General features: G+C 33.4%; 1 long non-coding RNA gene across 1 annotated transcript; it reads left to right on the top strand.

Moving 5' to 3' along the window:
- Window positions 1-347: 347 nt before the first annotated feature.
- LOC146999567 (uncharacterized) lies at window positions 348-24,879 on the top strand. The gene is made up of 3 exons (XR_015039829.1): window positions 348-896; window positions 15,642-15,791; window positions 24,813-24,879. It is a non-coding gene; the product is annotated as an uncharacterized LOC146999567 (long non-coding RNA).
- Window positions 24,880-25,486: the final 607 nt, after the last annotated feature.

Below are 25,486 nucleotides of genomic sequence, written 5' to 3'. Positions count from 1 at the left end.
CTTCCTATGTTAACCCACAGCAGTGATAATGTGAGACTTCCTATGTTAACCCAAAGCAGTGATAATCCTATGTTAACCCAAAGCAGTGATAATGTGAGACTTCCTATGTTAACCCACAGCAGTGATAATGTGAGACTTCCTATGTTATCCCAAAGCAGTGATAATCCTATGTTAACCCAAAGCAGTGATAATGTGAGACTTCCTATGTTAACCCAAAGCAGTGATAATGTGAGACTTCCTATGTTAACCCACAGCAGTGATAATGTGAGACTTCCTATGTTAACCCAAAGCAGTGATAATCCTATGTTAACCCAAAGCAGTGATAATGTGAGACTTCCTATGTTAACCCAAAGCAGTGATAATGTGAGACTTCCTATGTTAACCCAAAGCAGTGATAATGAGAGACTTCCTATGTTAACCTAAAGTGATAATGTGAGACTTCCTATGTTAACCCAAAGCAATGATAATGTGAGACTTCCTATGTTAACCCAAAACAGTGATAATGTGAGACTTCTATGTTAACCCAAAGCAGTGATAATGTGAGACCTCCTATGTTAACACAAAGCAGTGAAATGTTTAGACACTCAACGCCTTCATTTAATCATCGTGCACCATATTTCAGAGTGCCTCCTCCTTGTAGTAAAGTATCTGGTTTGTGGTATAACTGGCCAAAAAAAGGTAAGTCTTCGAAACAAACACATTCGTAAGAAAAGTAAAATGGCAAGGCTCTGTTATTAATTTAATTTTCATAAAATTTGAAAAGCTTCTGTTGTATGTCATGAAAATAATGAATTGCATTCTATAACGAATTTTCAGAAAATTAGAATTGAATGGTCGTACTGAAAACTGGAAAGAAAACACGCCGAGCCATTTTTACTTATAAATGCTTTAATTCAGTAAGTATTATTCTTCATTTACTTGCAGTATTAAAACTTTACGACGTGTCAGTTCATGATTTCAAACTTTCTTTTCTCTTTCTGAAATTTATTAAAATGATTACATTTCTTATAACAGTAGGTATATTTTCTGTTATTTGTATTGCAGAATGGTTTGTTAAAGCATATCAAATAAACTAAAGATAGTTGCCTTGAAGAGGTAACGTTTAATATCGATGTTATATTCTCAGAAATATCGGCTGCTTTTAGAAGTGGTGGTCATTGCGAATGGCTTCAGTGGGGATTTCAGCATACAGTGAACCCTGTCATGGCGATCATCATTTTGTAACTCCTAAAAATGATCAGCATTTCTGAGAACACGAATAAAACATCGTTGTTAAATTTAACCTCTTTGAAGCGACCACCACTTCCACAGAAAAGCAAAATCGGATGAGTCATGTTACGACAGTGTTCGCTATACAAAATTTTTGGTATTTAACATTATTCATAATATTCAAGATTATTCAGTTTTTTCCTAGTTTAATAACTTAAAAATTTTGGGATAGTCAAGATATACGTAATTTCGAAACAAATGTCACTTCATTATTTTATGTATTTGTACTGAACATGCTAAGCTTACATAGGTACACCTCATTTTAAATACCTTAAGCATCATTTATTTTTGTGCAACAAATATTTATGCTTAAATTTGTATTTAATGTATTTAATTTGAATATTAAACTTATTTAGTTTGTGACAAATAACTAAATAATTATTAGCGTGTTTTATTTAGAGTTTTACTTTACATGCCTCTTATATGTAGAATGGAGCTCATCATCACTTTGCAATAGTATTGAAAGATAGGCTGGAATTTAAAATGTTAAATGCTAAGATGTTAGTCCATATGATTGTTTACAGGCAAAAACAATCCCTGGCATAAACTTCCATAATAACAACGGAAGACGAAAACGTCCTAAGAAAAAAACATCACGGGAGAAAAGCAAACAAATCGTCGCAGTTCTAAGCCAAAAAACATGGTAGTCGAGAGAAAAGCAATTGAAAAACTTCGCAGTTTAAAAGGTCGTCGAAAATATGATACAAAAAATAAAGCGCCTAACAAATTATCGCATGACGATAACTTGCTGACATGTGATTTTCAGCTCTGAAAGTTGTAAATCCTTATTCGCATAATATGTGAGCGCAAAAAGGACTGGGGAACATTTTTAATAATTTATTTAATTAATATTTTTTGTGAAAAATTCAGAAGAAAACGTAAGCATTCAGAAAGTGAGTAGAAAATTAGTGCTACCTTATAACAGTTAATATTATAATTAATAAACAATATTAATAAAGGTAAAACCATATGGAGCTACTCATCTTCCTTTTTCTGATCCTTTTAGTTTATGTTTTTCATTTTTTTAAGACTATGTTTTTGGAAATATTACCATTAAGACGCGACATTTATTGAATTATTTTTTTTGCTCATTTTCAGTTTTTGATTGCTTTATTACTTTCTTATTTTTCTGCAAAAATTTATTATTTAAATCGATAATATAAAAGTAAAAACATTCCTTGTTTTTTCTTGCACTGACAAATCATTTCGCGAATAGGCGAAATATCAAAGACTGAGAACAGTACGTCTGTGACGTTACCGATCGTCATGCGATGATTTGAAGGTGCTGTATTTTTTATCTCCGTTTTTTCGAAGACGCTGTTTTTGAACTGCGAAGTTTTTGAACCGCTTTATTTTCGATGACGATGTTTTAGGGGGAATTGATGACCTTTTCTACTCACTTTGTTTTGTACGAGGCATTTTCGCCTTGTGATGTTTTCTCAGCGACGTTTTGCGATTGCCATGTTTTCGTCTGTCGCCGATATGATTTATTTAATGGCGTATAATTCTGTAATTGTATTTGTGAAAGTGATTATATTTTTTTATATTTTTGAATTTAGATCTTCTAGACGTTCATATAATATTGTGAGAGCTTTTAAACGTATTTTTATATATTTTGTGATCATTTGTAATTGTATTTGAAATGTAAGAAAAGATCTTCGCTTTGAATATTTATCTTTTGTTTCAATTTATTTAATATTATGAAAATTCTTATCACACCTGTTTTTGAAATGTAAAAAAAGATCTTCGTTTTGAATATTTATCTTTGTTTCAATTTATTCAATATTATGAAATTTCTTGTGACCCCTGTTTGACCTTCTTAAAAGCAGAACTTCAAGGCTACATTTAATGAATTAAATTGGAACTCAACATGTATATTTTTATCGAATAATAATTTGCGTAACTGCACTTAGCTTAATGAATCTTCATGCCTGGAATTTATTATTAAAGTGCATCTATAAGCATAGCTGTTAACTTTCCTGATTAACCTTTGCTTTTTTTGCAGCAACTAATGAAATGTACTGAATTTCTTAAATAGTGCTTAATTTATTCCCTGTACTCGTACTCAGTTTGGGCGTAATTTTTCGTATTAAACTTTTATCTAAATTTGTTTAATCTGTTGTAGACATTTGTGAAACCATGTATAAAGAAAGATTCATTTTATTTTTATATAATTTGTTGTATATTGTTAAATGATACATTGCTGTGTTTATTTACCTAATAGTATGAACATTGATTCTAATTTTTGCTTCTTTCGTATGTAAAATTACTTTGATAAATGAAAACGTTTCTTTTGCTACTCTGAATTTGTTTTCAATAGAAAAATTGGAGGAAAATTACAAAATAAAATTATCCAAAGAACCTAAAATTTATATACCTAGTCTAGCCAAAGAACATAAAAGTTTAGATTCGTAAACCTTTATATTCATAGTTTAGCCAAAGAACGTAAACGTTCAGATTCCTAGTTCAGCTAAAGAACGTAAAATTTACATACCTAGTCTAGCCAAACAATGCAGCCGTTAAGATTAGTAATTTTTAGCTAAAGAATGTAAACGTTTAGATTCCTGCTTCAGCCAAAGAACGTAAAAATTTATACAAAGGCTTAAACACTAATATATTTTACACCAAAATCGTATTATGAGTAGTTCAATAACTTGAATCATGCATTATAAAAAGAAATTAGGTTTCTTTGTATTCTTTTAAAATGACGTCGCAAATTTCTGGAATGTAAATGGAGAATAGTTTTATAAACATTGAATCCTCTCGAAGACGACCACTCAGTGTCTTAGATGATTTTTCTCTTCTGTAAAAGTAGTTTTCAAAGAATTCCATATATTGAATATCAGTGTTTATTTTTACTCCTAGAAATGCAAGATATTGAATATCAGTGTTTCTTTTTGCTCCTAGAAATGCCAGATATTGAATATCAGTGTTTCCTTTTGCTAGACACTCAGTGTCCTAGATGATTTTGTTTTCTGTAAAAGCAGTTTTCAAAGAATTCGAGATATTGAATATAAGTGTTCCTTTTTGCAGTTAGGAAATGCTAAACACTTTTAAGTGGTGGTCGTCTTAAGAGAAATTATTCCTACGAGAAATTTCATTGTATCTTAAGTCACAATAGCAAAGATTGTTCCACATTCTGCATACCAAATAAATATCGGTAACTAGAAATTTTTATTATTAAAAAATTATATTTTAGGAGGATGATTTAAATGTATCATAATTAGAATAATTATTAACTTATTAGAATAATACAGTTTCAAAGTATCCATTGGCATAGCTGCCAGCCATCTCGGTTTTACCGGGAGACTCCCTATTTTCCGTAACATCTTCCGGTAGATACGGAATCGTCATGTTTTTTAATTTTACCTTTTATGAAATTAAGAGAAATGTTTCTTGTAAATGAAACATGCAGTAAATGAATTTTATTAAATTAATAATATTGTGCAAACTTCTTTTCTGTTTATTTACTTTAGAAGTTTGTAAGGCTATTAGTAACGGCGTTCTGCGTTGAATCACTTTAAAAGTCTTCACTTTTCAAAATGTTGCCTTAAAATAATGAAGAATGAGCATGAATGTATGTATGTTTTTTGCATTGTGAAAAACGACGGTACCTTAGATCCATCAAATTTCGAAGACACCTGGAAACACGAAATCTTGGAATTCGTTTTATTATCTATTTCATATTTTTGCAAAACTTTTAACGAATTTTTGATTAACAGACAACGATTTCAAAACGAGCAATGGTAATACTATATGGAAAAAAAATCTAGCGCCCGAGACTGCCTATCGGAAATTCTAAAGGTATGCTGTTTTTAAATATTTTGTGATATTGCTGTTGAGTTGAATTTTATGTGTTTTTTAAGTGCGAAGAACACCATATTTAATCAATAAAAGTAACAGACAAAACGTTAAAAAAAGAGAGCTTCTTTGGGCGTAATGTAAAATCTGAACGCTTTTAGAGGTTTTTTTATTTAGCTTTTCATCTATACTAGGTACATTAAAACGTTAAAAAAAGCCCCTTTGGGCGTAATGTAAAATCTGAACGCTTTCAGATTTTTTACTTGTTTATTTTTGCTTTTCATCGATACAAGGTACATGACTAAGTTTATCTACACAGTAGTAAGGTACACTTATGGAATTGTTTTAGCAAAGCGCGAGAAGGCTATTTGCATGTGCTAACATTTATAGGTTTCTAATTGTGTAAATTAATTAAAATTTCCTTCAAGCTTCCTTGTTATAACAAAGTCTTATGTAGGTCTTAAGTAACCTTTACCAGAGCTGGGCAATAGAACGTAAACCTCAAGCTTCGCTGTCAGAAACTCTAACCATGTCTAAAACCGTAAAAACCCTAGACTTAAATGCGCTGTAAACGCATTTTTATTTTGATGCTAGTCTCGAAATGGGATTTTGCGTGCGTCGTTTCACTTTTCATTCAAGTCTGTTGCTATTCTCTGTAAAATGTAAGAAACGGAATCGACCTGTTGTGGATTAACAAACTATTTGAAAACAAAGATGCAGTTCTTAAGAATTTTCATTTCCCACATTTGAACCGAATTGATTTAAATAATAAAAGCTAATTTAAATCGTAATCTAGCTAATTAAACTATTTAGTATGTTCATAGAATGACGTTATAGGCTTTTCATATTTTGTAAAACTTTAAAGTATTTCCAGTACATTCCATTTCTCGAAATTACTGTAAGGCATATTACGGTTACAGTGCCATTTAGAGCCGGACATAGTTACAGGTACATAGGAATTAGATAAATTAAAGTTATACAGGGACCGGACCCAAATGTAGCCAAATGGTGGCCAAGTAAACGTTATTTTTCCGTCGGAAATTTGTTTATTTCGAGCCATTTCGTGTAATATTAAAACAAGAGATGCAATAATTTCGCGCATTATTTCAATAAAATTATTTACATACATGCAAAATTCGTAACAGTATTTTTTAGTTGATCTAAGCTGTGCTAATCCGCTGTAGCTGTTTTTAAGAATTTTTTTATGAACTTTCAACCGATGCTTAATCAGTTAATAGTGTTAAATATCATTTTATTGGAATACACGGTACATAATTAAGTTATCTACGCGAAAGTAGGTACACAAATTGTTAATTTTATTGCCACCATATTTAAAATTATTCGTATAAGTAAAAGCTTTTCGACCGTATTCTGGATTTTTTACAAAATGAAATTAGCAGAAGAACTAAATATTTAGACTGGTTTTCAGATACGTGAACTTAATTGACATATGCTCTTAAAATTTAAATGATATTGTAAAATTAGTTTACAGCAATAATTAATTTTTTTCTTATTTTTTATTTTTGCAATCAAAATTTCTTAATTAAATTTTTAATTCATATTAGCTTTATATGAATGGAGAATATTCGTTAAATTCAAATTTAATTAATATATTTTGCAGTGGAATCACATTATAAATAGTTCAGAGATCTGAAACTGTGTAAATAAAGCACTAATAAGGATGACTATACAGTGGCGGACTGTAGGACAGTCTTGACTATAGAATACCATCCTGTAGATTTCAAGCGAAAAAAAATAGAAACAATATAAGGTATTTTCTCCTTAATTTCGGCATGCTGCTTCGTGGTATAATTAAAAGTATACTCAGCGCTTATTCGAGAGATCCAGCGTTCGATTCCCAGCGAGAGCAATGCCATCCTGTAGATTTCAAGCGAAAAAAAATAGAAACAATATAAGGTATTTTCTCCTTAATTTCGGCATGCTGCTTCGTGGTATAATTAAAAGTATACTCAGCGCTTATTCAAGAGATCTAGCGTTCGATTCCCAGCGAGAGCACTGCACATTTTTCACGTCTCCATGATCAAAAATTCCAAAGACAGTAGGAAAGGACGCCTAATCAAAACGTTGGTGGTCAGTAATTAGCCGCTCTTTAAAACGGGGATTATATAAGGTATTTTCTTCCTCCTTTCCGCATGTCTTCGTGGTGCAACTGGCAAATTCGTGAGATCCGAAGGCAAGGCAGCAAGGGTATTACTCATTTTTCACATCTCTTGCTTTTTTTTAAAAAAAAAAAAAGAAAAATCTGTGACTTGAGTTGATTTTGTCTTCCGTGGACGAGATCACCTGTAAAGAACTGATGTTAAGTACCGATTTTTTATATAGTGTCATAAATACTAGTTACTTTCAATGGTGGTCATCATGAGAGGATTTCACTTATGATTGAATAACAATATTTTGCATATTTATCTGAATTATCATCCAAATAAAAGTCTGGTAAAATGTAGTGACAAGAAAAAATAGTTTCTTTATTAAACATAATTTTTAATCAGTTAAAAACTCCATTTATTTGTTACTTCATTATTGAATTGTTTTCTGAGATTCTCCCTTTTTCTCTTCCCCTGCAGCAGCTGCATTGAATAGCTCTCTTTGATATGTCCGCCCACAATTTTAAATGATTTCAATCTTCTCTTGACGTTATCATGCGAAAGAAGTGATATTCAGTTCCCGTGTTTATGTTCCATTTTCCAAGGAGGTAGTCTTAAGATAGGGGTCACACTGTATTGTTCACTGTGTTTGTATTTGAGTGTTTCGTTATACGCAAGGTCAGTGGAAGGGCTAGGAATGTTTTGAGACACTGTAGCGCAGAATTACGAACCGATGTAGCCTTTGTTGAAGTATACATTTTTGTTAATTATTCAGATAACTACTATTGTTGTTGCTTTTTTGTGACTTATCACACTTGTTTAAAAGCATCAGAACATGCCCACGAAATTCATCGTCGCAAGGAGAGCAAGATTGTGCATGTCGTTGGAAAGAGCCTTGTGCACCATACAGGTGACAATACGACTTTGTGCTCCGTCCCGCCCCAATGTTGAAGAACACCTCGGGGGGCGAGTCAGAAGGTCTCCCACCCCTCTTCCTCACCCACCAACTCTCGTGAGCATTTTCGCCTCGCCTCATTTTTAGAATGCTCCCAACCCGCGCAGTACAAACGTCCCTTGCTTTCTCCAGGATTCGAACCCGAGTCCTACGGAACGGCAATCAGAGTCGCTAACCACTATCTCACTAGGCACTGAAATATATTTATCATCCTTTACAAAAACGAAGGTATAAGAAAACACGTTTAAAATCAAGATTGGCGTGTCCGTAAATTTAAATAATTTGCACATTCTTAATAGTATTAAGGAGACACTCTTTTTACTCAATGTTCTTAAAGAAACAAACAAAATATGTGCTAATATACCTAGCCTGCCTCGTTCAACCAGAATCAAAACAACTGAAAACTTGGATGCTAATCACAGAAGTGAATTCGAAAAATTTGTTACTGCCAGTAACGTACATAAATTGCCTTGAGGAATTTTAGTATGAAGTGACATGCTGCAGTTCAAGTCCATGCTGAGTGGCGTAGCAAAGCGTATCCTCTTACGCAGGAATGCGTTTAATTCAAATTTATTCATATATATGATTTATTCAATCAAGATGTGGAGTAATACAATTCAGAAAAGTGCATGCTAATCAAAAGGGTAATCTATAAATGTGTGTTTCTTTAATACTGTGTTTTGCTTTAGATGGGAACTCTCGCTGTAACTACATATTTCAGCCAGTTTCAGACAGAATGTAATGTCTCACCATATTGTTGTTCGGTTACGTTGTTTACATAAGTCACATTTACAGTTGTCACATTGTTACCTAGGACCATAAGATTTACAAGTGTATGCGGGGAGCTCGAAGTTAACTGTAACTATCTCCCTAGATTTAGCACGAGAGAATTCACAAGCCAGCTTAACATAAATGTGCACTCTGCACGTTTTATAAGACCTTGAAAGCATATACAGTAAAATCGTTACTTGGCTAATTCAATAAATATTGCTAGAATTTAACCAACCTATTCATATTTTGACATACCATCTGTTCAAATTGTAGCGTACGAAGTCCGTTCTTGTTTTCTTATCTTTCGACCACAACAACAACAAACAAACAAAAAAAAGTGTCGAAAATCATACAGATTATTTAAATTTAAAACGCATATCTATAGTTTTATATTTCAAAATAACAATCAACAGTGTTTTTAAATTACCGTGCATATTATCTCTTGAGGGTAAGAATTTTTTAATAAGGGGGCGTTTAACTTCGAATGTCTGCCTGCTTTGAAGAACGATACTGTAGTTCGCTTTGTTAAATAATTAAGTTTATATCAGCATCTAATGACGTAAATGGACATTTCTTGACATACATGGACGTAAATGGACTTTATGAGAAAATGAACAATCCTTTTTCAGCCTCGTTCTATGAAATTTTCTTGCTCTGCGTGTCTTTCGTCTTTATCTTCATTCCCTCCTCTTTCTCGTCGTATCTCCTCTCCCAGTACATGTTTCCTCCTCTCCCAGTACTGATTGTTTCGTGGTTATCTTAAGAGAGCGTGAACATTCACAATTCATGCTCTTTTAAGAAGAGATTTACACTCTCCAAGGTTCACTTATAATAAAATTCTACGAACTTATAACTAAATCTGAGATGTCGCCAAGAACTCCGTGTTTCAAAAATCAAGAGAATCTTTGTCACTGGACTCGTCAATCTACGAACGTGATCATTTAGCACAATTTTCGCCAACAGCAACATAATGTGTTCTCTACATCTTTCCAAGCAAGCGACATTTAAGAATATGGCTTCTTTCAATGAGAATAATTTCAACAAATCACGGACAGTTCCGTCTGAATGAAATGCTGATTGAAAACCTTTTTTAAAAAAGTTAAGAATATAACGTAAATCTCCGATTTTGTATTTAAAAACGTCTTTGCTAAAGACTCGCCATTCCAAAACGTCCAATATTCCGAACATATTAGAACTTGTTCGGACAGTTGCTGAAGATTTATGGGCGGAAGCCAGCAAAAATGATCCTCAAGTGATTTTCACGTAATAATTCATCGGAACATTCCAATTCCTTTCCGCATATAACTTGATTATTTATTTATTTTAGCTCTCCTACTTTTCGTAATTACAATTCCTGTTTCTTTCTTATTAATACTCATCTATGTTTGATTCGGCATATTGTTTTTTATGTAGCATTTGGATCTGAACAAAAACCTTCTTTTGTGATTTATTTTTTCTAAAGCTAACTCAATTAAAATAATTATACAGTCAACATTTGATTAAAATTACACGTTCATTAACCAAGCCTTGTATAAAATACGTTGCAGAACAGTGTACAAGTTACTACCACAAATCAGCAGAATAAATCAAAATTTCTACGGGAAGTACCAAAAGGTGAAGAAAATGCGAGAAAAACAGCACAAGTAGCAGTTTATGCAACGGTATTTAGAAATTATTTTTGTCCACATGCAGTTTAGTTACACACATTGCGATATATATAAACATAATTCAATCATCCATTGAAAATAAACTGCTAAATTACAAAATAAATTGTTTCAGCCAATCATCTTTTGTTTTCCTATAACTCATGTTGAAATACAAAAGTAATGCGCACGAATCATTATTCATTCTTTCTTTAAAAGTTATGTTTAAATACGATAAACGGAGCAAAAACATTCAAGAACACATTCTTCGCTGTTCTCTCGGGAATATTCTCTAAGGTAGGTTAAAACTATATATACCCCACCTGTACGCGGAGTTGTAGTGTAGTAGTAGTGTCTTGAGTTCAGAGATTAGCCTGAGAGCTATCGACCGAGTTGGGAGCTGTATTTTAGTGCTTAGCCGTGAAGAAGTGTCTTCACAATTATAGCCTGAAGGTTGTTGCTTATTACTTCAGCCTGTTTATCGTAGTTTTTCGACGAACTGTAAACTTGTCTTTCAAACTATCCTGTGTAATAATGTTTGCTGGCAAATAAATTGTGTTTTGATTCTTTATCAGTTGTTGCCCTAAATTACTCCAAATCCGCGAACCGTTAAACCGCAAGAATATAGTTTTAATTTACATAGTCAAGCGAACTTATCAAAAATTATACTATTAAAAAGTACTGGCAAATTGCTAGTAATATTTTTGTTGATTAATAATATCGATTATTTATCTTATAAATTTTTTACGTACTGTCTGATTCATCTTGATTTTTATATTGTTCGTGATTATGCTGTAACTTTTACCTCTACAAGCATAACCTGAACTTTTGATTAAGACAAACTAATAGTTATCATTTGTTAACTATTCAAGATGTGAAAGTAAAATCGACAGAGATAAATTCATATTTATTACTGGTCCTTAGTTTGTGACCATCTTCCTGTGATGGTCGCCACCGAAAATCATCAGTATTTTTGAAATCACAAATAAATATACCAGAAATCACTTTCCTTAAAAACGACTGCATCCGTCTGGAATGGTGGCTGTCATCTTAGAGACCATTCATAAGAAGAAATTGTGAACTTTGTGGAAATATTATAAATCCTCTCATTGCAACCATCTTCTGTTGGCGATCACCTTTGAAAGTCACCTATAGAAGACGTAAACGATTATCGTAATTGAATTGTAATTAGCTCACTTAAATCAACTTCACGTAAGACCAAGATCACTTAGAATGTGGTTGCTTAGATAGGGTTCACTGTAATTCGGTTTTTGTTCCATAGCGTTGTCATATTTAAATATTAAAATCGATTATCCAGATCTATCGTGATTGATTTCAAGTTTGGCAATTAAAGTTTATAATTCAGAGTGAATTTTATTCTACAATCCTGGCTTCTGAAATAATTTTCAATAATTAACTAGTTTTTATTAAAAGTTTTGTCATCTGCTAAGTATCAGAAAGCATATTCACGGAGGAACATCGTGAAAACACGAATATTCACCTCAAGTGAAAACAGAAATATTTATAGTGTTGAATAAAAATAAGACATTTGTATCTCATAACAACATTAACACTTCATTGAAAGAAATCACGAAGGAGTTTGTTTTAGAGAGATTTAACTATTTCCCCACCGGGCGGGCACTTGCCTAGTCAGCATTGGCCACTCGGTATCTCCATATTGAATCGGTATACATAGCCGCCAAATCTCGTGGTTTTTATCACATCTCCGCGTTTTTAATTTTAAACCTTTACTAAGAAAAGTGCTTTTAGAAATAAATGAAATGTAATTGAATTAATGAAAATGAAGTTGTGCAAATTTCATTCTCCGCCGTGTAGTGTTTTTTAGCATAATTTTTCTCATTAAATTTTATTTAATCTGAATAGTCGTAATATACATTTGCAGAAATTTATACGTCGATCCGCAGGGTAATGAGTTCATTAATTATTTAATTTTATTTTCATCATGTTTTGAGCCGACTAGCGGCCGAGCGGTAAAGTCGCTGAACACTGGTAGGTCGGTCCGAGGTTCGAATCCGCGAACGGGCTGGCTGCATGGGCGTTTTCGTGATTTTCCCCGTGTGTAACGTGTATACGAGCCAGTTTCCCATAGAAAGTCCTCCACGAAGGCATCCCTTCTCTCAGGCAGATAGCCCTCGTGTGCTTTGCCATAATTAAATACACCAACCAATCATGTTTTGATGAATTAAAGCTTTGCTTTTCTAATCAGGATTTTCTCAGTATAAAGAAATCACGAAATGAAGTTTTAGCTAAAGGACACATAATTTTTAAGGTATGTAATAAAATATTTTCACTTGTAAAGTTGTTGCCACCAAATATTGTTGCCCTTTATTATATTTAAAGAATTAAATAATGAAGAATCTGCATGAATGTATGTATGTTTCTCGCATTGTGATAAAACAGCCATCAGAGCCATCAAAATTTGAGTAACGTAATTCACCAAATATGGCATCTGGTAAGCCCTAATTTGAATTTGAAATTTGTTTTACTATCGATTTCACTTCAACGAATTTTTTTATTTAAAACTGAAGGATTTCAAAGCGAGCAATGGCAGCACTGTACGGTGGAAAAAAAATCTCCAGCGCGCGAGACTCTGTATCGGAAATTCTAGATAGGCTCATTTTAAAGTTATTTTGTGATGTAGCTGTTGAACTGAATTTTATGGTTTGAGTACAAAGAACGTGATATTTAATAAATAAAAGTAGCACGAAAACCGGCCCTTTGGACGTAATTTAAAATGTGAAACCTTTCACTTTTTTTTAATAGAGTATAGTAGTTCATGCTACGAACATGTGGAGTTCTATTACATACGATATTTCAACTGCTTGCTTTTAATAGAAACTCCTCATGTGAAGGCAAGACCGATTGCATGCCACTAATTTAGTGGTTTAACTTTTATTGATATCTTTGCCTCTGAAAATTGATAAATTCAAATTACTTTACTGCGCATAAAAGCTCTAGAGGCAACTTCCGATATCCAAACCTCAGTTGCTGTAGAAGTTCCTAAAGGTGAATTTTGATTTTATGGAGTCATTGGATATCAGATTCATTACTACTGGATATTTCTAGACATATGAGGGTAAAATGAAACTAGTTGGAAGGTCTTATTGCCGGTCTGCGAAAAATTCTCAAAAAATAGCAGCTGTCCTGGGACTCTCGGGTTTATAGTAGTTGAGGAGCGCAAAGCCAGGAATTGATTATTAGGAGTCTACTATATTATGTTACTTTAAAATAGGAACTCCAAGGTTATTTTCTGCCGCGCAATTTGACTGGTAGCCATGTGAAAAACAGCTGCGGAAAAAAGCTGGATTCGCTCAATTTTTGCCCTTCAATTTACTTCATTTCAGGTTACTGTACAGTGTACTTTCAATTATCCGCGCTAATTCAGGAAGAAGAAAGTCGCGAATAATTTTAAAAACACGGATAATCCAAACTGTGCATTTTCATGCATATTGTATGTGATTAAGGTTTAGGACAGCATTTAAATATTTGTCGAATATCACTGCGTGTTTTTAAGTGCTGTTTCATCATTGTATTCTAAGTCCCCTCCGGTCGATGATAGAAAAAAGGTTTCAACAGAAATCACTACTATCTCGACATCTTCTTCTTTTGTATTTTCTATATCACTGTGTTCCTTTTCTGTTGCTGTGACATTTGAAACGATTTCCGCATCACTTCAAGCACTGAAAAAGTATATCTCCGATTTCTCTGTTAGGAAGAATCTCTCGCCATGATCGAATCAGTGTTCCTGTATGGCATCCACTATAGGTCCGACAGAACTTCATATCATTTTCTTCAGCAAGAGTAATGAGAGGTAAATTTGTTGCACTGATGATATGACACCTTGTTTATCAGCCGAATTAAAGTAATATTTGGAGGTAAAGATTTAGCCAGCGTCCATGGTTTTTAAAATGGTCTCGTTTAGATGAGAATGTGCACTATATAATAACAATACTACATTTTCCTGGTAACCCTTTATTTATAGGACTCTGCTGTGTCTTTAGCTTCTGCAGACTCTACTAAATTGAAAGCAAATTAGCGCTTTAGTGTGAAAAAATGATTAAATGGTAAGAAGTTTGAATACTTTTTTTTAAATTTAACTCTTAATTGAACATTGATTGAACTCCGATTCTTGCTTAAGTGCAATCAAATGCTTGAAAGATTGGCATAGAATTTAGGATAAGCTGGGCAGGATATCCTTTCCAAATTGACCATTATGAACCAGACCGCCCTTGTATGCTTACAGTGGATTCTATCCATGTGAGAATTTATGGAAGAAAATTGCGGATAATCCTAGCTAGAGAGGGTAGTGAATTCCTCACTCCGCCTTCCTCAAATTACGAGCTTCTGAGGTCCATTCCTTGTTTTTGACCAATGTTTAATAACACTTGCAAGATCCCGCCATTTGATGTATGAAACGCCACAAAGTGCCCTGGATTGTCCCTGCAGTGTCCTGACTCAGATCTCCTCAAACGGCTTTATTAAGGCTTAAGGCTGGACAAATTAAGAGTTTAGTCTTCAGTGATTAATGAGAAGTAGTCTTCAGTGATTAATGAGAAGACATATGCCTATTGTCATTGCTCATCCCATCGCGTCATCCTCTCATATCATCGAATATATCGGTGTCTCTATGCAGGAACTTATGCGTAATGATCCTTTGGAATTGGTTTAGGGGCCTAAATCAAGGGGATACCCTGAATCGTGCAAAGTGAATTAAAGTTAATCTGGATTTCCTTCGAAATCGCCGAATTACGCAGCATGAAAAATCTCGCGTTATTTTGCGCTGGAACCTCCTGAATTTTTTTGGCTGGGTTGGCAGCTATAAAATAGACTTCTATGATGAATTTTGAAAGAAAACCTCGTAAATCGTGAGGATTTTATAGGTTAAAACAACGGTTTTAATCTTTTAATATTTAAGAATAAGAAAAAATGTTTTTGTACTTCATGACATGCTTTATCAATGTATCGAGATTCTACATCAATGCATTATTTTTATACTTGATTCATTCTATAGGTTCTGTTCATCAGTTTATTATACATCAATGAATTGTAATTAAAATAATCTTTTATTTGTTTTAGATTTTTTGGCCTGTAATAAAAAATGGGCTATTTATACCATGCATTTGGAGCATTATAAGGATTTCTCAGGACCTAAGTAACGCCTACCTCTACCAACACTATTATTGCGACGGAAAGTTTCAGAAATTTTAAGGGATTGTTTAAAACTTCGTGAGTATCAGATTTACCACTAAAGTCAAATAAATGTGTAAATTTTGAATTTTTTAGTATGTGTTATAACTGTTGTTTTTTATGTTTAGTAATTTTTATTGTACTACTATCCGATAAAATTTACTCAAAAATACACTGCAAATTAATTCCCTAAATTATTTACTCTTAGTGGTCTTCTGGATTGCGAAAGAAAGTCATTTTGTCTAAATACTTATATTAAAACGTTCTGTATTGTATTGCCTTTCGGTACTGACAAAGAATTTCGATAACAAAAAGTTTTATAATTATTATTATTAAATAGTGCTACGTGGTGAAGGAGACTTTTACTTGCAATCTATAAAATCACCATCCAGTTTAATATCAATCTGGGAGTAAAATAACTGTGTTAAATATAAATATGTTTCCAGAATTTGGATTCTTTACGGTACGTTTATTTAACTGCGCGCACGTTATTTATGGCGCTAATTTGTTTTTGACCTTTTGGAAATAATAACACGTCTATCACAAAGTATTTCGCTGAAATGTAAAGCGTAATATAGAACCGAAAGTTCCTCAGTAATATTTATACTTAGTAATTTCTTCACGAAAACTTAACACCTGTTGAGTTCTTCAATATAACTTAACCATTATATGATGCATAACCGAATGCTGATGAAGTGCTACCTTTCACTAAGTTTTTATTATCAATGACAGTATTAAGTGGTTTGTACTGTAACTTTAAAAATGCTTCTTGATCGGTTAATATTTCTTTATTTTAAGGATATTCCTATTAGAATAGCTTTGTAATTGATTCCCAAATTTTGTTTTGATGTTCATTGTCATTTTTTAAGTTATTTGATAACTAAGTACTATATTTTTTTCACTTGTCTTTCATTTCCCGTGTGATGCATTTCAACTTTTAACTGTTCACGTATGATAAAAAAATGAATAATTTTCTGTCGTTTTGGAAATTTTATCGTGGAAATAATTAATTCACAGAAAATTTATCATTTTAATTTTCTCGTTTTTGATAGGTAAGGGTCATAATTTTTAACTCATTTATAGATGATATTAAAAGCTATCATGCGTCGGTAGTTGCAGAGGTAACCAATCTGCATATTTTTTGTAATTGATATGTCTCCCTCTCCCCCGTTTCCTCCTTATTGTCTAATATTCATTGTCGACACTTCCAAAAATGAAAATAATTTATAAACAAGTTATTGAAAGATACTTAGCGTGCTATGAAGTTCAGACAGTTTAGAAAGAGATTGATTCATATTATGGTAACTTTGCTTTCCTGTTCCTTAATCATGGTTGGAACTTTAATGTACCCACTCTGGAAAAAGCCGTTATTATCCCTATTCTGAAAAAAGATAAACCTGCAAATAATATTAAGGGGGCCATATACTTTCGAACGCTTTTTTTTTTAATTTTTAAGTTTTTGCATTTAATTTTGGCTTTAAAGCAATTAATGATGAAAATAATGAAGAATCTGAGTTATTGAATCACCCTTAATTGTGTATTTTTGGAGTAAAAGTAAGAAAACAAGCAAAAAAACAGCAATATTTGCAATAAATTAGAAACACTGTGTTAAAAATGTATAATATATTTTCATATTTTGTAAAATGCAAACCCATCATAAACATATTCTCGAGGAGGTAGATTATTATTTTAAAGCTATTTTAAAGCTAGGAAGTTATTTAAAATATTTTTGAGCTAGAACGTGTAATATAACAAAGAAAAAGCATATTTTCTCATTAAAATTCGTCTTTAAGACATAATTACTTTATAAAAAATGCATTTATCAATTAGTAAATAGTCTGCCTCCTTGCAAGAAGTGTTCTAAACCTGTGTACCAAATTGTATAAGATTTCAATCATAATTTTTAAAGATATCGTGTTATTGTTAGCATTAAAACACGAAAAATGAAAAACGAGACAAACGCGTTTAAAGAATTCGAACATTCGAATGCCTACTTTCAATCAGTTTGTAAACTTGAAATTACCCTGGTTTATAACTATGCGCTCTTATGTTTTCGAATTTACATTTTTTAGCTTTCTCGTCGTTTTTAAAATTTTTCTACGCTTTTTAGAGAAAAATCAGGGAATGTCTTTTTGCATTGTCGATACGGTTAACATCAAAATTTCATATTCGTTTACAGTATAGTAACCAATATTTATACCTAATTTACCATATCTATACCTAATGTGTACCAATATCTATCCATACCTATGAAAATTAATGAATATTACTCACTAATAAATAAAAAAAGGCTTATCAGCAACGTAAACACAGAATCAAAACACGAGCGAAAATGCGTTAATGAATTAATAACACACAGCTTGAAATTATATATCGACCTATTGCACTGACTATTGGTTTGTTGAAGATTATGGAAAAGATAATAGTCTTTAGACTGACTAGTTTTCTGGTGAGTAACAGTCTTTTGTCTCCTAAATAAGCTGAATTCAGGCAATCCACTGTCCAACAGGTATCTTATGTTAGTTGAGCCATTAAAGATTGTTTAGACAATCGCCTGTCTGTCCTGGCAACATTTATAGGCTTTAAATCAGCTTAGGATGAAATATGGAGACTACGTACTATTCGGAAATTACGGAACTAAAGAGTAAGTGGAAGGCTGTTTTTATGGATGCGGAACAAGTGGCAGAGTGTTTTATGGATGCGAATAAGTGGCAGGATGTTTTTATGGATTACGAATTTCTTATCACAGCATTTATCTGCTGGTAGATAGGCTGTGACATTTCTAGATTTAAACAGACTGAATATCAGCCCAAATCTTTTTAATGTTTTTAATAACCATATACCGAACACTCTGGCACCGTGGATGGATTCTGCCGGTTTTGCGGACGATTTGGTTATGTGGAGTAGTGCATATAAAGAAGCAGAATGATTTAAATGTGACCCTTAGAAGTGCCGTGAAAGAACTGGAATATTGGTGTCAAAAAAATGGTATGAGAATAAATCAGGATAAGAGCACGTGCCAGTTCTTCACTCTGAACAGACAGCCTTTTACCGCGAAGTTGACATATAGTGTGTAGATGTTCAACACAATAATGATTCGATAGAATATTTGGGTTGCATCCTCGAGCCGCGCACAAATTGGAGGAAACACGCGGAACATTTGGGGGGAGAGAGCTGTGAGAAGACTCTCTTAAAACGTCTGACCAGTTCAAGGTGGGGCTGTGACAGAGACACTGAACGACTACTCAAGAATTGTACATTTCACCAATTATTGGTCATTGTAGCGAGATCCTTATCACGGCTCCGGAGAATGTAGTCCAGATCCTCGAAGTCTTCCAGAACCAAGTGTTACGTATAATTACCGGGATAGTGGGATCTACTCCTATTCTTGCAATACAGCAATAAACCGGTTTGAAACCTGTTCATGACTGTGTTAAGAGAAAAGCTATCTTATTAAACCAGGAGCTGGTGCGTTTGCCCGACTTTTAAAAGAAGAATGAAATTTCTAGAAATCAAAAACTTCAAGTTTCTTTTATCCAGGCTACTCAGAGAGAATCTGATGCTTTGGAATTGAGTCGAAGCTATTACTGTGGCTGATCAACAACTGTCGATTCGTAGCCACTCTTTTGTAAAGGCAGTCATATTATCAGATTCAAAAAGTGCATTTCAAGCTCTTCTGAATAACCAAAATAGTTCCCAAAGAATTTTAGACTGTAGGCCCTTTGCTTAAGACATGGCAAACAGAATTTCTTTCCTGTGGATTCTAGCACACTGTAGAATTATGGAAAGTGGGAAAAGCTGATAGTTTGGCTAAGAAAGGAACTTGATAATGCAACCCAATAATCGACCATTTTCTTTTCATACTACTAAATTGTTTGTTAACCTGACTCTTAAGAAAATTCTTAAGCAGGATTATGATTCAATGTGCTATGGAGTTGGAGGACACTGTACGAAGAGACAACTTTCATTCCCAATTTTCCAAGAAAGACAGCGGTAGCTCTATTTAGACTTCTGACAGGACATGACTTTTTGCGAGACCACCTCTGTAGACTTGGAGTGGGAATTCCCAAACTGTATTTTATATGACTCCAATCAGCCTATGATTTTTGAACATTTAAATAATTGTGTTGCACTTTCTCGGTATGAGGACTATATTAAAAAGTACTGGAGAGCCCGTCAACTAATGGCTTATGCGCTAATGTTTGCCATTTGTAAAATAAATCGCCATTTATAAAATAAATCATCTTCAGAGGAACAGCTGGTAAATTTAATCATCTTCAGAGGGACAGCTGGTAAATTTGGCTCGTTCTATCCTTTGTGTGGGTGGATAAATGATCAGATTGTTGAAGGACTATTTTCAGAATTGTCAAAACATTCTGGAAATCTAGAGAATGGCATATTGTGCTTAGTCATCTGTTCAGTGTCTGCGCTAGAATTTCTACATCCTGTTATTGGGCTCGAATAAAAGAATCACTAATGAAGTGCAACTTGCTTCAAAACTGAGCATATAGTGTTTTTTCTCTCTCCAAAATAATACTCAAGTGAGTCTCAAAACTTGGGCTAGCTCCAGATGCGCCAAATAAAACCGTTATTCCCACGTCTAAAATGTTTCCCTGTTTTCCCTACATTCTGATTGTAGTCTGCGGTATTTTATCGCGTAAAATATGTAGACAATGAGATTTTCATGAACAATTGAATTTACTGTATTAAGTCTAAATATTCAGGTAGTGAACTTTATAACTTTAGTTTCTATCGAATTTTAGTTATCTTTTCAGGATTTAAATAAAATAATATTTCCTTCGGACCCTGAAATTTATAATTTTATTTTGAATAAACTTAATAATTGTTATAGATATTCTTGATAAGTTTATTAATGGTATAAGAAGTTATCTGAATTTTGCAATATCAAGGGTTTGCAATATCGAGTTCATTAACTGTCTGCAAAAGTAGAGAAGTTCGACAGTACGTAGAATAATAATGATAAAAACCATTTTTATTCAAGCTAAAAACTAATTTTTTTCGAGAAGAGATAAATTTTAAAAAGGAAAGAAAATTTCGAGGAATAAAAGTCACAAAACTTAATATGTTTATGACACTGTCAAATGCAGCTTAGCTGAGGATGTATGAAATTTTACGAAGGTTCTTTGAAGCACGTCGACCGCTGAAGAAAAATTATATGCTATTTTCTTTTTGGTGGCAAGTGACATATTACGACGGATGAACACATTCTAAATTCTTATAATGTCTTTTTGTTGTTGTATGGCTTTAAAGAGTACAGGATTTTTAGTCTTATTTTTCTGAAATTAGATATTATTAATCTCGACTTCGTTATGAAACAGAGCTTCTTGTTTCCTCCTATGCAGTTGAGCGAATGTGTCTTAAAAACGTGTTGCATGCATTTTTTTTCATGTTTGAGCCTCTTCTACTTTGCGCATCATTTGCGGCTGTAATTGTGTTACTGATTCCGGAGCAGAAATAATACACTAGAGATTACATAACATAACAATCTTACACACTATCTTACATTACATAACTACTTATCTTTACATAATCTTACAATTACTGTTACACTCTGAGCTTAAGAAATGAGGTTACAGGGACGTACAGTTAGTGAATAAAATCTGCGTACATCAAGAAAAGTAATATCAAATCCAAATTTTAAGGTGCGAAAAGGGTAGTTTCTTAAAGTTTTATTTTTTAAATATTTAGTTTCAATAAGGGACTTTAAAATTTTTTAACTGTAATATTTTCATATCTAATAATTTATGCACACTAATTTTTGAAAGATAAGTGGCCAGAAATCAAAGCCAATAAAGTTTGCGTACAAAGCGAAGGAGGCGGGGGATTTCTTATCTAACTTTTAAACTTCAAACTTGAGAATGCAAAGAAGGTTACACTTTCAAGGTCATTGACTTCCGAAGCAAATTTCACGTTGATTGGAAGTTGCTATTTCTATTTTCTTTGACGAAAATGACAACCAATAAAGAAATAAGTTATGAGACAACTAATTATCAAATTGAGAGATGAAGGTAAAACTCTTCGTTATATTGATAAAACCATTGGAAAACCATTTTCTAATGTGCAAAGAGTTATTCAAAACTATCTTGACACTGGTAGTCTTGCTGTAAAACCAAGATGTGGGAGACCGAAGAAGCTAACGCAGAGAGAAGAAAGAAAAATTCCTTTATGAATTAAACAAAATCCTAAACTTTCTGCTGCAAGCATTGCAAAAGACATTTTTTTAACTAGCAACAACGAAATTTCTCCTGAAACTGTACGAAAAGTGCTGCGAAAGTCCGATTATCATGGACGCAAACCTAGGTCTAAGCCATACATTTCCGAGACAAATAGAAAGAAAATAATTGCTTTTGCCAAAACATATTTAAACTCTTCGCAGGAATTCTGCAACAATGCAATTTGGTCAGATGAAAGTAAATTAACAATATTAAAGTTAATGGCCACCCTATTGTATGGAGAAAACCAGGAACAGAACTGAATCTGAGAAATTTAAATCCAACTGGGAAACATGGAGTTGGCGGTGTGATGGTATGGGGGTGTATGTCGCGTCGAAAGGAGTTGGAAATTTTCACATTATTCATAAAGTCATGGATAAGGATGTTTATCTGGATATTCTGAAGAAAAATCTACGAGACAGTGCCTGAAATTTAAACCTTTCTAATACCTTTATTTTCCAACAAGACAACGACCCGAAACATACAGCTAAAACTGTGAAGGAATATGTCCTTTATCACACTCCCAAGACAGTTGCGTACTCCTCCACAGTCACCAGACCTCAATCCAATCGAACATTTGTGGGCAAAATTGGAGAAACGAATTCGAAAACACAATATTACGTCGCGAAATAAGCTAATTAGTAAATTGCAGGAAGAATGGGCGAAATTTACGTCGGATGACACTGAAAAACTAGTTCAGTCAATTCCCAAACGTCTGCAAGCTGTTTTGAAGAATAAAGGATAACCTACAAAGTATTGAAGTAATGTAAAAAACTTATATTTCGCTTTTTTTTTTTTTTTTTTTGTTTGTTTGTTTTGAAAGTGTACGCAGACTTATTGGAGGGAATTTCTGAGTTTTTTTGACAAAATATATTTTTGAAAATATGTAAAAAATATTACACTGATATTATTTACTTTTTATTTAAGCTTACAATTTTAGCTAATAGAAGAAAAAAAATGCAATGCATTTTTCTCTGCTTTAAGTGTTTTTTTAATTTAAAATTTAGTCTGTACGCAGACTTTTGTGACTAACTGTAATATAAAAATCTTGACCGGCTGAAGGAAAAAATGATGCAAACCAATAACGAACGTTAATTACACGTTGTTGTCAAATGTGTGGACCGTAAGTGGATATCGGTATCCCTTCATTTTCGTCCTTAGCAGCTCATAAAGATGGAAATTGAACTCAAACATATTACGTTTTAGACATCGTATAAGTGTGTAGAGATTTTAGGATTTTTTTTGGGGGGGGGAAGCGGTCAGGATGAAAAATGAGCAATCGCCTTCGCCGAGAATCGAACCACGGACCTCTGAAATACCGGCTCAGTGTGCTGTCGAAGGCACGCCAGGAAGGTGGGAGAAATACCTTATAAGTGAATTGAGTAACACTTTTTCAATGTATTTCACAGTCACCCCATGAAATCCCGCCATTCATTCTCGAGATCAATATACAAAAACTGAAATTTTTGCAATAAAAGTCCCAACTTTTTTGTAACCCGTGTGCAGAACCAGATAAAAGTTTGTTTTCTAATATTTTCAACACTTTCTGATGATAAAAATGGCCGAAGTAATTCTTTACCGTTCCTTTTCTTACTTTTTCCAACAGCCTGAAATAGACTAAATCTTTACTGAGAGGCGCATTTCGACTTTGCGACAAGAAACTTTAGGCAGCGCACAAACGAGTATCAAAGTGTATAATGCAAGGTGTAAACCACCTCTCATTAATAATAATAATGGCTATAAAATTAAAATTTTATGTATTATAGATGTTTTTTAATTTTATGTATTAGGGATGTTTTGAGTGAATTACCTAAAAAATACACAATGCCGTTTTGAATATCTTTCTTTCATGAGACATATATGTCTTTATACTAAATATAAACTAATAAGGACTCTCTAAGCAAGTTTACAAGGCAGCAGTATGACTAAACGTCCGTTTTGCCAAAAAGCATTGTGCCCACGGAAGAGTTTAGTTGAGGTGGAATTCATGGTCTGGGGATGTTCTAGTATGGACTGGGACCCTTAGTCCAACGATGCGTACTGCATTATTTTGGATGACAGCGCTTCTTATGCTGTGGCAGTTTTACGGGTTGGACCTATGTTACTTTAAGGATTACAACGTCATCTGCCATGTTGCGAGGTCCATAATGGATTGGTGACAGTGGGGTTAGCTGAAGGGCTGTTCTGCCCAAATCCCACACGTGAACCCTATCGAGAGCCTCTGGAACGACTAGATATATCGCCAAATTAGGGAAAGTGTGAAATGCTTGGCAGGATCTCATCGAATATTTCAGGAGATCAGGTGGTTAAATGCAAGACGTTTTCCATGTGTTAGAAATTTCTTCACGAACACATCCTTATTTATCAAGAACTATCTTTATTAATCAGTTACCCATATTAGTTTATCCTTATTAATTTTCCTGATCACTTTATTAATTTATTCTTATGGGAAGAACAGCACTAGTGGCATAAAGTGCTCATCGTGTTACTATTAACCTACAATTTATTTACATACTATAAAAATAGGAGAGTAATTATCACATCATCACTCCATCTTCATTCCTCATCGTCGCTTACTCGAGTCGAGTGCTCGTCTTTTACGTATTTATATAATTTAGTTACAGGACCATTGCCTACATTCAGGACGACGAGAAGGTGATAGGTTCATTATTTGATGCATATGCATACTGATAAAGTGCTGTCTGTCACTAAAGCGTGAGAAAGACGTCACTGAGGGGTTTTTAATAATATTTTGCGCTTCCCTGTTACCCCCCCCCCAAAAAAAAATCTCATTTTATTTATTTATTTATTTATTTATTTATTTTAGGCTTTCTCCAGTTAGAGGACAATTTTTCGATTTCGTTCTGACGGTCGCTGCCATCTTTTAAGTTTCTTTGGTAAGTAAGTACTAGATTTGAAAATCTGTTTTTCACCCCCCCCCTTGTGTAATGCGTTTTAGATATATTTAACTGCTTCTTTAAAAGAACATGTGATAGAGGATGAATACTTTTCTCCTATTTTGCAGGTTCTACTGTGAAAATAAGAAAATTTTTATTTTGCAATTTCCCGTGCTTGATGGGTAAGTGTCATAATTTTCACTTATTTATGTCTTGATTATTAAAAGCTATCATGCGTCCATAGGCAGAAGTAAACATTTTCATGTTTTTCATAATTTGATAGTCATGCCCCCTTTTCGTAGGCTAAAATCAGGAGAAGAGACTTTCAAAGATATTGAAAGATACAGGACCTTACTTTCAAGTTGAGAGAGTTGAAAAGGGAATCAGGTTCTATTTATGTGGTTTTGAATTCCTTTCCATCTTCACTGCTGGTTCCATTGGTACGTTAGAAATTTAGCTTTACCAGAGTGCGTTAGCACCTTTACCAGAGACCTTCAACTGAAGACTCAAAAGTATAGTCCAGGGTTGTCTTCATATGGGTGGGTAAATGCTCTGAATTTTAAAGGGTGCTTTTAGAAATGTCAAAATGTGCAAGAAATCGACG

The sequence above is a fragment of the Stegodyphus dumicola genome, chromosome 1, assembly GCF_044657685.1.
Source record: "Stegodyphus dumicola isolate Sdum_Otavi_A_Nest chromosome 1, ASM4465768v1".
Lineage (NCBI taxonomy): Eukaryota > Metazoa > Arthropoda > Arachnida > Araneae > Eresidae > Stegodyphus > Stegodyphus dumicola.
Note: the sequence above shows the minus strand (reverse complement) of the source record. Positions and strands in the feature narration are given on the sequence as shown.